The sequence below is a fragment of the Neophocaena asiaeorientalis genome, unplaced genomic scaffold (assembly GCF_003031525.2).
Source record: "Neophocaena asiaeorientalis asiaeorientalis breed wild unplaced genomic scaffold, Neophocaena_asiaeorientalis_V1.1 scaffold70, whole genome shotgun sequence".
Lineage (NCBI taxonomy): Eukaryota > Metazoa > Chordata > Mammalia > Artiodactyla > Phocoenidae > Neophocaena > Neophocaena asiaeorientalis.
In genome coordinates, this window is record NW_020175410.1 from 7302526 (window position 1) to 7321550 (window position 19025).

Below are 19025 nucleotides of genomic sequence, written 5' to 3' on the forward strand. Positions count from 1 at the left end.
TCTTGTACCAGAAGAACCAAGTAATATGATTTGGTAACTTTCTCTGGTTCCAAAAAGAATCAACAATCCAACAAATATAAAAGCAGTTACAAAATTCAACTCATTCTTTATCACAACTCCAAAGCTTTTCCCCAACAGTTAAAAAAAAAAAGAAAAGAGATAGACATGAAAGTCTATAGTTACAAAGTTACTCTAACACTAAATTTTTGCAAGATTCTTAGGCTATGCATGAGTGATATAATATCACTTGAGGGTAGATTGTGATACATTAAAAGATGTTTTCACTAAACCCTAAACCAACTACCAAAATAACAAAGAGAACTAATAAGACAGTAAGAAAAATAAAATTTAAACATAAAAAAATCCCAAAGAAGGCAGAAAAAGGGAACAAAGAACAGATGGAAAAGTAGAAAATAGATAGTAAGAGAATAAAATCTAACTATATCAATAATCATATTAAACTACTGTGGTTTAGACACTCCAATTAAAAGGAAGAGATTTTTCAGATTGGATAAAATAGAAAATTACAAGTGTACGATGCCTATAAGAAATATGTTTTATAAAGATGCAGATACATTAAAAGTGAAATGACAGAGAAAAAAATAGACCATGCTAATAATTAGCCAAAATAAACCTTCAGTGTCACACAAGGTAGGTTCAACACAATTAATCAAAATAATATAAGATTAATAAGTGTTCATGTCCTTAATAACCAAACTTCAAAGTACTTAGAATAAAAACTGTTAGAACTGCCAGGAGAAATATACAAATTCACCATTATGGCCAAATATTCCCCTTCAATAATTGATATAAAATGTAGACAGAGTAAATCAGTAAAATTATAGAAAACGCTTTCAACCAATATGACCTAATGGACATTTATAGAACACTCCATTCAACAATAACAGAATATACATTGTTAAGATAGACCATTTATTAAGATAGACCATATTCTGGGTCATAAAATGAGTTTCAATAAGTTTAAAAGGATTCATATCATACATAGAACATTCTCTTCCCATAATGGAATTTAATTAGAAATTTATTTCTAAAATACAATGGGAAAACTGTGAAACATGTGGAAACTAAATTTAAAAATTCTAAATAATCCATGGGTCACAAAAGACATCAGAAAGAAAATATTTTGAACTGAATGACAATGAAAACACAATATATCAGAACTTGTGATTTACTGCTAAAGCAGTATATGGGATTGGAAGGGGCAGAATTTACAGCACTAAAGGCCTATACGAGAAAAGAATAAAGTTTTCAAATAAACAACCTCAACTAAAGAAACTGGAAAAATACAAATAAAATAAACCCAAAGCAAGCAAAATGGATAAAATAACAAAAATAAAAGTGGAAGTCCGTGGAAAAGAAAATAGAAAAAAAATATAGAAAACTCAATGAAACTAAAAGTGTTTTTTAGATTAAATTAATAAAAATTAATAAACCTCTAGCCAAACTGATCATAAAAAAAGAAGAAACAGGGCTTCCCTGGTGGCGTAGTGGTTGAGAGATTGCCTGCCGATGCAGAAGACGCGGGTTCGTGCCCCGGTCTGGGAAGATCCCACATGCCGCGGAGCGGCTGGGCCCGAGAGCCATGGCCGCTGAGCCTGCGACCAAAAAAAAAAAAAAAAAAAAAGGAAGAAACAAATTACCAGTATCAATCAGGATTGAGGTAGTTGATATCAGTAGAGGGTCTATAGATATTTACAAGATAATAAAGAAACCTGGTGATAACTTTAAATTTGACAGGTTTTATGAAATTAAAATGGTCCTATGAAAACGGACCTGTGAAAGTTCACTCAAGAATAAATTAGCTTATCATGAATAGTTCTATATCTACTAAAGGAATTGAATTTGTAGTTATAAACCTACTAACAAAGAATATTCCAGTCCTATCGACTTTATGGGTGAGTACTACCAAACCTTTAAAAAAAAAAGAAATAGCCGCATAGCACAGGGAGATCAGCTCCGTGCTTTGTGACCACCTAGAGGGGTGGGAGGGAGACGCAAGAGGGAGGAGATATGGGGATATATGTATATGTATAGCTGATTCACTTTGTTATAAAGCAGAAACTCACACACCATTGTAAAGCAATTATACTCCAATAACTATGTTTAAAAAAAGCAATAATATCAATTCTATACAATCTCTTCCAGAAAATTGAAAAGCAAGCAATGCTCAACTTATTCTATAAAGCAGCAATACCCTGATTCTAAAACTACAGAAAGGAGTTACAAAACAATAAAACTTAGCAACTGATAACCTTCATTAATGTAGATGCCAAAGTTCTAAACAAAATTTTAGCAAATTGAATTCAACAATATACAATATAAAAAGAATAATACATGTCAAGAGGAGTTTTTCATAGGAATGTAAACTTGGTTTAAAATTCAAAATCAAAATCAATGCAATTAACCATTTTAAAAACAACCAAAAATGATCACTTCAGTATAGTCAGGAAAAAAACTTTTATAAAATCCAATATTCATTTCTGATAAAAGCTCTATCAAAAAAAGAAAAATCTCAATCTAATGAAGGGGATATATAAAAATCCTACAGCTAACGTCTCATCTCATGGTGAGAAATTACATGCTTTATCCCTAAGATTAGGAACAAGGCAAGGATATCTTCTCTCACCACATCTATTCAACATTGTACTGGAGGTTCTAGCCAGTGTGAAGAAAAAGAAGTAAACAGCATTCAGAAGTAAGGAGAGGAGTCAAACTATCTTTGTTTGCAGATGATGTGATCATATATGTAGAAAATCTGATAGAATTCACAAAAATCTCCTGGAAATATTACACAAGTTTAGCAATATTGCAGAATATAAGATCAATATATCAAAATAAACTGTATTTCTATATACCACTAATGAATCATCAGAAGTTGAAATTTAAAAACACCCTTTTCATTATCATTAAATATATGAAATACAACAAGATACTTAAAGTCTACAAACCAGAAATTATGAAATAATGAAAGAGGAATTAACGACCTAGTACAAGAAGAGATACACTGTGTTAATGAGTTAAGATATCAGTTTTCCCTAAATTGATGTGTATATTCATATGTTGGTAAATATAAGGAAAAAACATGGATTCAATCCATTCTTCAAACCAATACAAAAATAAAAATTGATCAGAGTTTTAAGGATTAAAAGTGAAACCATACCAAAAAAGAAATACATGTTTGAATTTCTGACTCAAAATCCAAAAGAAAAAAACTAAATTATTTTAACTTAATTTAAAAAACAAAAACTCAACTGCATATTCCTATGAGGTATATGTGAAGATCAAACAAAGCATAGAAAAATTCCATAATCATACTCTTAATAATAATATTGGGTGTTGTCATTGATGTATTTGTGTATGTATTAGAATAAATAATGATTTTAGTGTCATTAGGAATGAAGAGTTCACTTTAGAAAAAATATAAATGTAAAATTATTCCCCTCTAAGTGAAAGAAGCCAATCTGAAAAGGCTATACACTGTTTGACTCCAACTATATGACATTCTGGAAAAGGCAAAACTATGGAGATAGTAAAAAGATCTGTAGTTGCCAGGGACTGGGTGGGAAGGAAGGATGAATAGTCAGAGCACAGGGAGCTTTTAAGGCAGTGAAATTATTCTGTATGATAATGGTGGATACATGCCATTATAAACCCACTGCACAACACAAAGACTTAATCCTATTCTAAACTATCAACATTGGTTGATGATGATGTGTCAATAGGTTCATCTTTTGTAACAAATGTACTACTCTGGTGCCAGAGATTAAAAATAAGGGAGGGTGTGCATGTGTGATGGCAGGGGAAACAGGCAGGCATACCCCATTTCATTGTGCTTCACTTTATTTTACTTTGTAGGTGTTCCATTTTTGTACAAATTGACCGTTTATGGCAACCTTGTGCCGAGCAAGTCCATCAATGCCATTTGTCCAACAGCATTTACTCACACTTGGTCAATGTGACCAAATATGTCACATTTTGGTAATTATTGAAATATTTCAAACAGTCCACCAGCAAAAAGGTTGTGATTTGCTAACGGCTCAGATGATGGTTAGCATTTTTTAGCAATAAAATATTTTAAAATAAAGATATGTACATTATTTTTAAGACATGATATTGTACACTTAATAGACTACATGACAGTGTAAACATAACTTTTATATGCACTGTGAAACCAACAAATTCATGTGATTCACTTTGTTGCATTATTTGCTTTACTGCGGTCTGGAACAGAACCCTCAATATCTCTTAGGTATGCCTATATATGGAAATCTCTGTATTCTGCACTCAATTTTGCTGTGAACTTAAAAGTGCTCTCAAAATAAAGTCTCTTAAAAAATTTTCATATTTCTTATATTTTACTTCTGTATTGCAACCTTAATATGAGTTTTAACCTGAATAATCAGAAAGGGAAGAAAAGGAACTCATGTATTGTTAGTTTCTTCACTAGTGGCCAAGAATTCTGTTAAGTACAGAGATGCTCTTTGGGAGCTGTTTGAATTAATACACCAACAAGGGAAAAATCAATAAAGTTGTTTAAATGGTTTCTCAGGGACCTTTGTGATTATGGAATACTACTTTTCTCCCAAGACCAATAGCTGTACATATTCTGCATTTTTGTGTTTTGGTCTGAGAACAATAACTAAACTTATTCAAACACAAACTTGGAAATAACAAAAAATGTAAAGCAAAGCTACGTATAGTCTCATTGTTGTCTCTGGCTGAAAAATAGCTTTAATTTCTATTTTACTTATGTATAATAAATCATTAAAACTCTAGAGGAAACATCTTTTGAATGTAGTTCCCTTTTTTTTCCTTTATTTTTTTCATTAATGCAGAAGGACCTGTACACACTAATATTCTTAGAAAACTAAGTGAGACAGTATTCCATATGATATGTGATATTGTAGATTAGAATATAATGAATTGCAAAGTAATCCTTTAGTTATTAGTCTACAAATTAATGGAAAGTCTGCATGATATGAGAGAGAATTTTCTCTTCATGATGAAGACTAGAGCTCTAAGTAATATGTTCTTTTTATAAATTTTTATTTTTATTTTTTACACTAATTGAGAAAAGACAGTCTCTTCAATAAATGGTGCTGGGAAAACTGGACAGCTACATGTAAAAAATATGAAACTAGAACATTCTTTAACACTATACACAAAAATAAACTCAAAATGGATTAAAGACCTAAATATAAGACCACATGCTATAAAACTCTTAAAGGAAGACATAGGCAGAACACTCTTTGACATAAATCACAGCAATATCTTTTTTGATCTGTCTCCTAGAGTAATGGAAGTAAAACCAAAAATAAACAAATGGGACCTAATTAAACTCAAAAGCTTTTGTACAGCAAAGGAAACCACAAACAAAATGAAAAGACAACCCACAGAATGGGAGAAAATATTTGCAAACAATGCGGCTGACAAGGGATTAGTCTCCAAAATCTACCAACAGCTCATGTGGCTCAATATCCAAAAAACAAACAACACAATCCAAAAATGGGCAGAAGACCTAAATAGACATTTCTCCAAAGAAGACATACAGATGGCCAAGAGACACATGAAAAGATGCTCAACATCACTAATCATTAGAGAAACGCAGATCAAAACTACAATGAGGTAACACCTCACACCGGTCAGAAGGTCCATCATCGAAAAATCTACAAACAAATGCTGGAGAGGGTGTGGAGAAAAGGGAACCCTCCTGCACTGTTGGTGGGAATGTAACTTGATACAGCCACTATGGAGAACAGTATGGAGGTCACTTAGAAAACTCAAAGTAGAACTACCATATGACCCAGCAATACCAGTACTGGGCATATACCCTGAGAAAACCATAATTCAAAAAAATACATGTACCCTGATGTTCACTGCAGTACTATTTACAATAGCCAGGACATGGAAGCAACCTAAACGTCCATCGACAGATAAATGGATAAAGAAGATGTGGTACATATATACAGCGGAATATTACTCAGCCATAAGAAGGAATGAAATTGAGTCATCTGTAGTGATACGGATGGACCTAGAGTCAGTCATACAGAGTGAAGTAAATCAGAAAGAGAAAAATTCCGTATATTAAAACACATATATATAGAATCTAGAATAATGGTACTGATGAACCTACTGGCAGGGCAGGAATACATACACAGACATAGAGAACGGACTTGTGGACACAGCAGGGGAAGGCAAGGCTAGGCCAAACTGAGAGAGTAGCATTAACATATATACACTACCATGTGTAAAAACATAGCTAGTGGGAAGCTGCTGTATAGCACGGGAGATTAGCTGGGTGCTTTGTGACGACCTACAGGGGTGGGATGGGGAGGAAGGGAGGGAGGCTCAAGAGGGAGGGGATATATTTATACATATAGCTGATTCACTTTGTTGTACAGCAGAAACTAACACAATATTGTAAAGCAATTATAATCCAATAAAGATGTAAAAAAAATCTACAAACAATAAATGCTGGAGATGAGGTGGAGTGTGGAGAGAAGGGAACCCTCCTACACTGTTGGTGGGAATGTAAATTGGTACAGCCACTATGGAGAACAGTATGGAGGTTCCTTAAATAATGAAAAATAGAGCTACCATGTGATCCAGCAATCCCACTGCTGGACATATATCCAGAGAAAAACATGGTTTGATAGGATACATGCACCCCAATGTTCACTGCAGCACTGTTTACAATAGCCGAGACATGGAAACACCAAAATGTCCACTGACAAATGAATAGATAAAGAAGATGTGGTACATATATACAATAGAATATTACTCAGCCATTAAAGGAATGAAATAATGCCATTTGCAGAAGCATGGATGGACCTGGAGATTATTGTACTAGGTGAAGTAAATCAGAGAAAGACAAATATAATATTGCTTATAAGTAGAATATATATTTAAAAAATGATACAAATGAACTTATTTATAAAACAGAAGCAGACTCAGAGACTTAGAGAATGAATTTATGGTTACCAGCAGGGAAGGGTGGGGAGGAAGGATAGATTAGGAGTTTGGGATTGACAGGTACACACTCCTATACTTAAAATAGATAACCAACAAGTCATTTGTTCATTAAATACTGCTTTATAAAAAATCTGGCGAAAACTTAAATTATGAATAATTTAATTATTTTTTTTACAAAAGCAATAAATTTAAACATATCTACAGAATTCCTACTCTTGGGACATTGTTTTACTCATTTAAATGAGTGACCAAGAAATGTTCTCTGATTCATAAATCCATTTCAAGTTATTTTAAATGGGTGAAAACAAATGAAATAAATCAAGTGCTGTAATTTTTGTATATCATCATGCCTTTAACATCATGTACTCCTAACAGTTACTAGATTTTACCTGTGTGATGTCGTGTGAAATCAAGGGGTAGAACAAAATCTATTAGCTAGAGGACCTTCAAAATGGAGGAGGAGTACGATGTGGAGATCACCTTCCTCCCAACAAACATATGAAAAATACATCTACATGTGGAACAACTCCTACAAAACACCTACTGAATGCTGACGGAAGACTTCAGACTTCCCCAAAGACAAGAAACTCCCCGCGTACCTGGGTAGGGCAAAAGAAAAACCAGACAAAAGAATAAGGACAGGACTTGCACCTCTGGGAAGGAGCTGTGAAGGAGGAAAAGTTTCCACACACTAGGAAACCCCTTCACTGCTGGAAACGCAGGGTGGGCAGGGGGGGAAACTTCAGAGCCGTGGAGGGAAGCACAGCAACAGGCGTGCAAAGGGCAAAGCGGAGGGATTCCCACACAGAGGATCGGTGCCGACCAGCACTGACCAGCCTGAGAGGCTTGTGTGCTCACCCACCAGGGTGGGTAGGGGCTGGGAGAGGAGACTCTGGCTTTGGAGGTCAGATCCCAGGGAGAGGACTGGGGTTGGTTGCATGAACACAGACTGAAGGGGCTAGTGCGCCACAGCTAACCAGGAGGGAATCCAGGAAAAAGTGTGGACCTGCGTAAGAGTCAAGAGACTATTGTTTCAGGGTGCGTGAGGAGAGGAGATTCAGAATGCCGCCAAAACGAGCTTCAGAGATGGGCGTGAACCACAGTTATCAGCGCAGACAGCAGAGGTGGGCATGAAATGCTAAGGCTGCTGCTGCTGCAGCCAACAAGAAACCTGTGTGCAAGCACAGGTCACCATCCATACCTCCGCTCCCAGGGGCCTCTACAGCCCGCCACTGTCAGGGTCCCATGATCTAGGGACAACTTCACCAGGAAAACACACGGTGTGCCTCAGGCTGTTGCAATGTCATGTTGGTCCCTGCTGCCGCAGGCTCACCCCGCATTCTGTACACCTCCCTCCCCTGGGCCTAAGTTAGCCAGAGCCCCCTAATCAGCTGCTCCTTTAACCCCCTCCTGTCTGGGCTAAGGACAGATGCCAGAGGGCAATCTACATGCAGAGGCAGGGCCAAATCCAAAGCTGAATCCCAGGAGCTGTGCAAAGAGAAAGGGAAATTTCTCCATGCAGTCTCAGTAGCAGCGAATTAAATCTCCACAATCAACTTAATGTACCCTTCATCTGTGGAATACCTGAATAGACAATGAATCATCCCAAAATTGAGGTCGTGGACTTTGGGAGCAACTGTTGACTTGGGGTTTGCTATATGTGAACGACTAGTTTCTGATTTTTATGTGTATCTTAGTACAGTTTTTAGCACTTGTTATCACTGGTGGAATTGTTTACTGGTTTGGTTGCTCTCTTTTTCTTTTTCATTAAACTTTTTTTTATTTTAATAATTTTAAAAAATATTTTATTTTAATTACTTTATTTTATTTCTTCTTTTTCTCCCTTTTGTTCTGAACCATGTGGCTGACAGGGTCTTGTGTTCCGGGCTGGTGTCAGGCCTCAGCCTCTGAGGTAGGAGAGTCAAGTTCAGGATATTGGACCACTAGAGACCTCATGGCCCCACGTAATATGATTCAGCAAGAGCTCTCCCAGAGATCTCCATCTCAATGCTAAGATCCAGCTCCACCCAACGACCAGCAACCTCCAGTGCTAGATGCCCCATGCCCAACAATTAGCAACACAGGAACACAACCCCACCCATTAGGAGAGAGGCTGGCAAAAATCATAATAAGTTCACAGCCACCCCTAAATACATCACCAGACATGGCCCTTCCCACCAGAAAGACAAGATCAGCCTCATCCACCAGAACACAGGCACCAGTCCCCTCCACCAGGAAGCCTAAACAAACCACTGAACCAACTTTACCCACTGGGAGCAGACACCAAAAACAATGGGAACTACGAACCTGCAGCCTGTGAAAAGACAACCCCAAACACAGTAAGTTAAGCAAAACGAGGAGACGGAGAAATACGCAACAGATGAAGGAGCAAAGTAAAAACCCATAAAATTTGAAAAACCAATGGGAAATGGGAACTCGGCGTTCCAGATCTAGGAAGATGATAATGACAGCTAATTCTTTAGTAAAAGTTACTTACTTAGCATCTTCAATATGTAGTTCTTTAATATAACTTTTGATTAAGTATCCCAGAAGTTACTTAATATTAAGAACTTAATCATTTTGCTGGAACTCAGAAAAGTTACTCAAGTAAATGGTTCACATACAAACACCTGGTAAATGAAATTCCCTTTAAAATGTAAATTATTTTATTGGGTTTTGGATAGCTTTTTAAAAAAATTTACCTTCTGCTTTTCAAATCCATGTTCTCTAGTGGAAGATTTGGGGCTGGCTTCAAAGACAAAGGCTGATGCCTATAGAAGGATGACTTAGAGAAGTGCCCCAGGAAGTAAAAATAAATATTCCCAAGGGACTGGATATAGGCAGGAGACTGCAGGACTATTCCTTCAACTAGGAGCCAGTGCTTTATCCAAAGTAGGGAGAAAAAAATTCAAACTAGTTTGCATATCCTTCTAAAGTTTTGTTTCTGTCTTCCACGGTATCAATTCATTGATTTATTCATTCAACAAAAATTGCACAAGTTCCTACTCTTTGCAACCACCGTACCAAGTGCTAGAAATACAGACATGAGCAAGAATGGTAAAATCTCTATTTTCATGAAAATAATGGACTTTTTCTAGTATGCATGATATCACTTAAAATTCGTTTTGATTTTAGAATTTATTTAAACAGTTTTCTCCTATGGCCAGACTAATTACTATACACTCCAGTGGATTCAGAATCCAAAAAATACCCTGTTACAACAAACAACTAAAATTGTTTTCATATTCTTCTACAATGATAGCATACATTCTGCAGATTGAAGTCATTTCTGAATCACCAAATGTGCACTTATTTCCATAAACATCATCAGTTTTGTGCAAATATGTTATATTGAAAATATAACGCTTTGCATAAATTTTAGCTATATGCCTTCAATTTTTCACAATAGTGTATTCCAGGTAAATGAGAATTCATTTATTACCAAAATGTTCATGAATAAAACTGTAATCTAGTCAAATTAAACTGTTTTAAAGTACACATTGTATAATATAGTAGGCATTGAATAAATAGCAGTTATTGTTGTTAATGGAGCAATTCTACAAATGTACTGGAATTTTTAAAAATAAAAGTTGTTTTGAAAGTGGTTCTGAGTTTTATCCATACTGGCTTATTTATCAGCTTATAGAGAGTATTATTAAGATACATTATGTTTTGAAAGTGAAATGCTGTATCATAAATTTGTGACTTTAAGGATCTGGCATAGAAATTATTATGGCATTATTTTGTTTATAACAGGCATGTTTATCTCTCTTATTATAAGCCATAATATGAACTTATTCTCTTTCCACATGTTAGGCTCAGCCCAGTTTTTGCTACCTAAGTTTATGTTGGACAATATGAAATTGAGATTTGGCAACTAAGTTGGGTTATCAATGAATTAGATAGCCAACCCAGATGCTTTGTTACCAAAAATTTATGTGAAGGGCTGCATTATTCAAATCAGTCACAGGTTAGTTCTCAACACTGATCAAATTAATTGGCTAATTGTTAAATCACTACTTTGTTTTGAGCTACAAAGACACACATTTAGGGCCTCTGTGCTGCATATTTCAAAGCACGGAGAGCATTTCTAATCTAAGCAGTACCCTGGAGCCAGAGACTTACTGCTATCTTAGAGGGTGACCTACATGCTGGGGATAATGCAATTAATAAAAATTCCCTTGAGTTTGAACTGAAAATGGAAAATACTTTTCTATTTCTCGGAGTCATTGAGATACACTTTTTTTTCTGAAATCTTATCTATACAAAATATTCAGAGCTCAACAAATAAACAGTTCAGAAAAGCTAAGAAAGCAATTTTAATTAAAACAAGTGCATGTCTTTTGTTTTTCTCTTTTGAAGAATTCCAAGACTGACAATAAACCTTAATATCCAGATTGTCTTATATGTGACATTTGCTTTCATAAACCATACAGTTATCAAGAGCTAATCCTGTACAGAAACTAATCAAGGAAGGTGTTACACAAATGCAAAACATATGATTAAAGAGGGGGAAAGCAAATCTCAGGCAAAGAACTGAATATTATAATAAAATTGCCACTGAATGGAGATGTGAAGACTTCAAGCTCAGTTTAATTAGGCCACTGAGTGGAATCCCCTAAGACCAACAACAATTGAACAGCTAATAATCAGTTTGTTCTTTACTGATTACCAGTTAATCATGTCCCAAACACAACTGTGGTCCCCTCTCTAATTATGAATACATTTTCAGTCCTCTCCTTTAATCTCTACACTTTTTATGGGTGCACAAATCTTAATCAGCTAACTGTAAGAGTGCCTACAACCGTTAGTGAATGCCTTGAAATGCCTTCCTACTGTTTAGGAAGTAAACATTTGCATCCGTTTGTGCCACAGTCGTAAACATTAACTGATCTTAGGAGGGAAAATAGGAGCTTAGGAGGCAAGTGCACATCAATGTAGGGCAGATTCTTTCTAAATAAAGATTATTTTTCTTTATGAAGTCTTGCTCCTTATGGAAATCTGGAACATACACACAGGAAGAAAAAATTGCCTGTGGTTCTACCATGAAAAGAGAATTGCTGATAATATTTTCATTTATGTTTGTGGGAGAAATATATGTCTCATGTATATGTTCATATATTTATAAATAATATTATATGCTACTATTAAATATACATTCTCTAGATATAGTTCTTACATATTTAATAATTGCATAATTTCCTTTAAAGCAGTATAAAATAATTTAATAGTTATTAGTAATCATTTAATTTGTTTCTCTTTTTGATATTACGAATAACTGTTTGATGCCTTAGGATTTGAAAATCATTGATAGTTATGATTATTTCCTACAAATATATTGAAAAGAAATGAACTTAACATTTTGTTAAATATCCTTCCAAACACCAAAGATCAAAGAAGCATTTTAGCTTTGGGGGCTCAGGTTCTTTATTCGGTTATAAAAATTTCCTTCTGTAGAATGTTATTATTTCTTCTCTACTTAAAAAAATTATCCTTCTGGATTTTTTTTTAATAGTTCAGCTGTGTAGATTCTGAATTCCATAGCTGCTACCACTTTTAAGTATTCTAACCTAGTACCCTGCTCATCTTCATTCTGGAAATCACTTCCATGTGAGTACACTTCCTCACTAGTTCAGACTTTGGTGGTATCAATGCAGCTACTTAATCTTTACAAAATAATTGTCAATATCTTCATGGACAGCAAGAGCTATCATTTATTTATTGGGTGTCATCATGTACCAGAAAATTTATAGCTACTTCTTATGAGTTAGGTTTTATTATCATCATTTTTTCAGATGAAGAAACTGAGGCTCAGAGAAGTGAAATAATTTGCCTACTTATACCAGCTACCAAACAGCAGAATTATGTTTCAAACAAAAATTTATGAGTCCAAAGCTTGATAACTTCATTGCATGATGTATGCCTTCAGTCTGATAGTTACCAATATAGTAGTATAGGAAGATGGTAAGGGATGGGGAAGTGAAAGTGCTGGGAGTGAGGGAGGGTGGTGGTGATGAAGTGGGTTAAGAGGTAAGGAGGTAATATACAAATTGAGCCAGCAGACTCTGCATATTTGAGTCAACCCATCTTTACTCAAGGTCTGTTCTGCTATTTACCAGCTCTGTAATACTATGTTTTTAGGTCTCAGTTTATCTATAAGGTGGGGATTACAAGTACTTTAAAGGATTGTCATGAGATAATGTGTATAAACTGCTTAGTCCAATACTTGGTACTTAGTAAATCCTCCATATCTAACATCACCATCCTCCTCAGTGCTGATGTCATCTTATAGTCATTACTGTGTCGTTGATCAAACAGCTTCCAAACGCAAATAAGCCTGTGCAAGAAAGTAAATAGAAATGGCTAGAATTTCCTAGAAAAATAAGTGCAAATCTATGCTAACTGATGCTAAATGCCAGAGAACACAAACTCAGAATAGGATGGAATAGGGGGAACATACAGTCCAAAATTCCTGAACTAACATTTGATGATGGAGTTGAAGGAAGAAAGGTGTTAACTAAAAACAAAAACAAAACAAAAAAATCCTACTTAGTTGACAAATGAGATTTGAATTAGTTAATTAAGTTGTATACTTTTTTATTTCCTACTGTATTTATAAAATCACTTTCTTAATCTTTTAGAACTATTTTTTCTCTTGCTTCTTCCAAAAGGAAATTTCTGGTGCTTATCAGAGAGATGAATAACTATTTACTCTGCTATTCTAGTTAAAAAATGTATAAGGCCATAGAGTGCACACTGTGGTGAACTACCCAGTCCCTCATGCAGGACTGAAGCATTCATTCCCTTTGCTTGCTGAATTGTTGGAGTTCAGTAACTGATAGCCAAGTGCCACTCCAGAAATTGCCCTCAGCCTAAGGAAGCTGCCTTGCTCAAGGCTGTGCCCTCTACCTGGGCACAGCCTGCATCAAATGACTGATCCATGGGGGTGGGAGAGGGTATATGCAAAGGCTCAGCCCCTTTGCCTCATTTGGGACAACTCTGAAAGCCGTCTCGGCTCCAGAATTCCCTATGGGATTGGCTAAAGCTTGTGATCCAACTGCATGAGCTATATTTACTTCCCCTTTGGCTCAGTTCTGTTTCCCTCACTTCTCACAGATGCTGTTTCCAAGAGCGTTCCCCAGTAAAATTCTTGCATGCAAATCTCAGAGAATGTTTCCTGAAAATCTAATTTATGGCAGGTCATTTGAAAAATATTTTCCTGGCTCATAACCTCACACTTTTATTTAAGACAAAGTTATTCATGTGTCTGAGGACATTTAATATATATTATTTCTGTGAACTGTAAGGGCAAAACAACAAGGACCTACTGTATAGCACAGGGAACTCTACTCAATATTCTGTAATAACCTATATGGGAAAAGAAAAAGAATGGATGTATATGTATGTATAACTGAACCACTCTGCTGTACATCTGAAACTAATGCAACACTGTAAATCAACTATACCCCAATATAAAACAAAAGTTAAATAATACTGGAGGCTTAATTCTTACTGTTGAAAATGAGGGAAGAATTTACCTCCTTCCTTTTCTCATAGCATTTACTTTAGAAAATGTGTAACTGTAAATCCTTTCTCAGTCTCTCTGAACCGTATGTAAAACTTTTCAAAAAGGTAAATATGCCTCTTTCCTGATTTAAGCCCAGGAATGTTTTTCTCAAAACCTGGGAGCCACTTCCTTGAAGTTTAAACGTTAAGGGAGATAGTACTCTTGTTTCTCAGTTTCTGGTGAGACTGTAGGAGCCTAACTTCAGTAGACCACTTGCTCCCAGTTGCAAAACTACCTCCTGTCATAAAGATTGGAGAAGCTTATGTTTCCTTTGGATAAAGCCTATTATCTAACACAGATGTTCATCCCATTACCAAGTGTTACCAAGTGAATTCAGGATGAACTATGGGCTGTCAAGTCCTCTTCCTTGAGGACTAGTTGTTTATCTTGAGAACAGGTATGTAATGGGCTGTCTTGGCTTGGCTACATAAAAGGGTGAGATTTCATTCTGTCTTTGCAGTCTCTTTAATGAACTCCCTGGGATGTGCATCACACTGTGGTTTAACGCTTATTCAATAATACAATTGTTTTCTTTCTCTTCTACCTTTGTGGAGAGGTGTTCTGGGTTGAAAGGAAAGTTGATTTTAATTATATTTCCCCAACAATACTACATGATCTTTAATGGCATAAGGCAGCATAACAATGTCTGCTGCTATGACTGAAGGAGAGAATGGGCTACATGAAGTCCTGCACATATTATAGACCTTGACAAGCCTGAGGCTGGTGGCCTATCTGCTATGGTTCCGCTTTCCTTCCTATTTAGCCTAAAATTTCCAAATGTTTCCAGTGTTTATTTCAGAATAAAATTGAAGTATTGTCTCCAGAAGTCCCCATCAGTTGAAATGTTTGTGATGCTCGAGGAGGGTGGAAAGACCTTCAAGGCATCTCATGAGGACAGGTTGTTTATGCAAGCCTCCAGTTAATGATCAGGAGGCTGTCCTCTCATGGTCATAACAAACAGCACTAAGTAGTCACTGTTCTCTTTCTTATGGAGCTGGGATGTATCCTCAGAACCATTCTCTTCTTTTTGGCTGCACTGGGTCTTTGTTGCTGTGCACGGGCTTTCTCTAGTTGTGGCAAGTGGGGGCTACTCTTCCTTGCGGTGCATGGGCTTCTCATGGCAGTGGCTTCTCCTGTTGCAGAGCACAGGCTCTAGGCATGCAGGCTTCAGTAGTTGCAGCATGCGGGCTCAGTAGTTGCAGTATGCGGGCCCTAGAGTGAGCAGGCTTCAGTAGTTGTGGTGCGTGGGCTCAGTAGTTGTGACTTGCAGGCACTAGAGCACAGGCTCAGTAGTTGTGGTGCACCAGCTTATTTGCCCTGGAGCATGTGGGATTTTCTCAGACCAGGGATCGACCCCAGGTGCCCTGCATTGACAGGCGGATTCTTAACCACTGAACCATCAGGGAAGTCTCAGAACCATTCTTAATACAGGATCACAAGCACCTACCACCAATAAATCAGCATTGGCTCTTGAGATGAGACCTATGTTCCACCCATGATTTATGGAAGTTGTCAGCTGGCACCAGAGAAAGTATATAAAGTCTGCAATTCTCTGCTAATTCATAGCAGCAATAGAGATAATGAAAGTACAGGTAGGCTGCTTGAATGAATCGTAGAATATTAGATCTGAAAACGGTGTGCGGGAACCTATATGAAGTAAAATCTTGTGTGTGCATCTCTTTCCAACTTCGCATTCAATGATGTCAAGTATTTACACCATGGAAATAGACACACATTACCAATCAAAACCTATTTTATTTCACTGTTATTTTCTTATTTGTTTTCCATAGAGTCCGTTTTCAAACATATACCAGCACATCATTGGCTGAAAGCTACTTAAGAGTGAGGAACACTGAACAAGTGAGCGCTAGGACAAGAAGACAGTTTCAGGTGACTACATTTTACAAATTTGGTAGAGTACAGCCAGGCTATAAGCAGATTTTCTTTCTATATCAGTCTTTCCATATCAGTCTTTTTGAAGTATATATAAGAGCCTTCTAGTAATATTAGTTTAATCATCAATGATGAAAATTAAAACAATTGTGGAAAATACAATAGTTAGAATAATTATAATATTTTAATAAAAAATTCTAACAAGTATTGCTTTTGTTTTTTCCAACAAACTGGCTACTTTCACACAAATTATCTCAAGTCTTTTCATAAAGAATTCTTAAGGTGGTCTTTTGAACCCCATTAACGATGGAGAAAAACAAATTGGTTAGATAAGGGAGGAACCTGTCTAAAGTTACATAGCTATAAATTGGTCAAGGCCATGGTTCCAAACAACTGTTGGTTCCATGTTAATGATTTTTTATTACACACCATGCTGATCTCACTTTCTACTTTTTAGATTATAAAAATATAGAAAGGCATGGCATTACTACAGGAATCTCTTAAAAGAATGAAAAAAAGTACTTGTAAAAAAGAAAATCCTATATAAAGAATACATCTAGCCATATTTGGTCTGTGTCTTCAATTTTAACGTTGCATCTTTTGAACAAATTTTTTCATATATTTAAAAAATAAGATACAGAATCTAAAGAAAAAAAGGAACGAATAGGAAATATTAAGTAAATAAACATGATCTAATAATATTGTATCTTATTATGTGCTTGGATACTGCACTAAGTTTTTAACATACATTCAAATATCACCTTCAAACCCTATTGAGTTCCCATTTCAAGTCAGCCATTGTTCTAAGTGCTTAGATAAAAAGTGACCAAAAAAATTTTCTAAGTCCCTGTTTTAATAAAGCAAAGATTTTGGTTTTTTTGTTATACTAACATAGGAGCACTGAGGCTGACGCTTAGAGAGGTTAAGTAAGTTGCCCAGGTTTACACTGTTGGTTATTTGCAGATTCAGAACTGACAGCAAAGATTCTTCACTGATTTCAATGCTTTGCTACTGGCAGGAGGAAATATCCAACACTGTTACACCATACGATGCTGTGAAACTACATAGCTCTAGAAAGTGCACATTTCAGTGCAGGCCAAATTTAAGACATACTAATAAAATGTTATTTTAAAGCAGGAGTAGAGAGAGAGAGAGAGAGAAAGTATTCTCAAAAGAGCATAAAAAATTGGTTGCAATTGCCAATTTTATCATATGATATCTCTTATACGTGGAATGTAAAAAAAAATGAGACAAATGAACTTATTTATGAAAGAGAAACACTCACAGACTTAGAGAACGAACTTATGGTTACCAGGGGGAAGGCGCAGGAGGGTTAGATTGGGAGTTTGGTATTGACATGTACACACCACTAAATTTAAAACAGCTAAGCAACAAGGACCTACTGCATAGCACTGTATAGCACAGGGAACTTGTCTCAATATTCTCTAATAACCTAAATGGGAAAAGAATTTGAAAAAGAATGAATACTTCTATGGGTATAACTGAATCACTTTGCTGTACACCTGTAACTAACACATCATTGTTTATCAACTATACTGTAATATAAAATAAAAATAAATAAAAATACAACATTAAACCTAAAAGCACACAATTTTTTAGAGAAGTTTTACATTCACAGCAAAATTCAGAGCATGATACAGAGATTTCCCACATACCCCATGCCCTTATAGATGCATAAGCTCCCCCATTATCAACATCCTCCATTGAATGATACATTTCTTATAACTGATGAATTTATGCTGACACATTATAATCACCTAAAGTCCGTGGTTTACGTTAAGGTTCACCCTTGGTGTTTTCAGCAAATACCTAATCATGTTTCCAAAATTATGGTATCATACAGAGTAGTTTTAAGACCCGAAAAATTCTCTGTGCTCTACCTAGTCATCCTTCCCTTTCCTCAACCACTGGCAGCCACTGATCTTTTAATATCTCAATAAGTTTGCCTTTTATGGGATGTCAAATAGTTGAATCATACAAGATGTAGCCTTTTTATGTTGTCTTCTTTCATGTAGTAATATGCATTTAAGCTTCCTCCACGTGTTTTCATGGCTTAGTGGCTCACTTCTTTTTAGTACTGAGTAATATTCCACTGTTCAGCTATGCCACTGTTTATTCATCCACGCACCTACTAAAAAACATCTTGGTTGCTTCGAAGTTTTGGCAAGTATGAGCAAAGCTGTAATAAAGAATCAGGTGCAGGTTTCTGTGTGGAAGTTAAGTTTCCAACTCCTCTGCATAAATACCAAAGTGTACCATTGCTGGATTGTATGCTAAGAGTAGGCTTAGTTTTATAAGAAACTGTCAAAATGACTTCCAATGTGTCTATACCATTTTTTACCCTCATCAGCAAAGAATGAGAGCTCCTACTGCTCCACGACCTCACCAGCATCTGGTGTTGTCAGTGTTCTGGATTTTGGCCATTCTGACAGGTGTGCAGTGGTATATAACTGTTGTTCTAAATTGCATTTCCCTGATGACATGATACGGGGCCATCTTTTCATATGTTTGTCATCTGTCTATCTTCTTTTGAAGCATCTGTTAAAGTCTT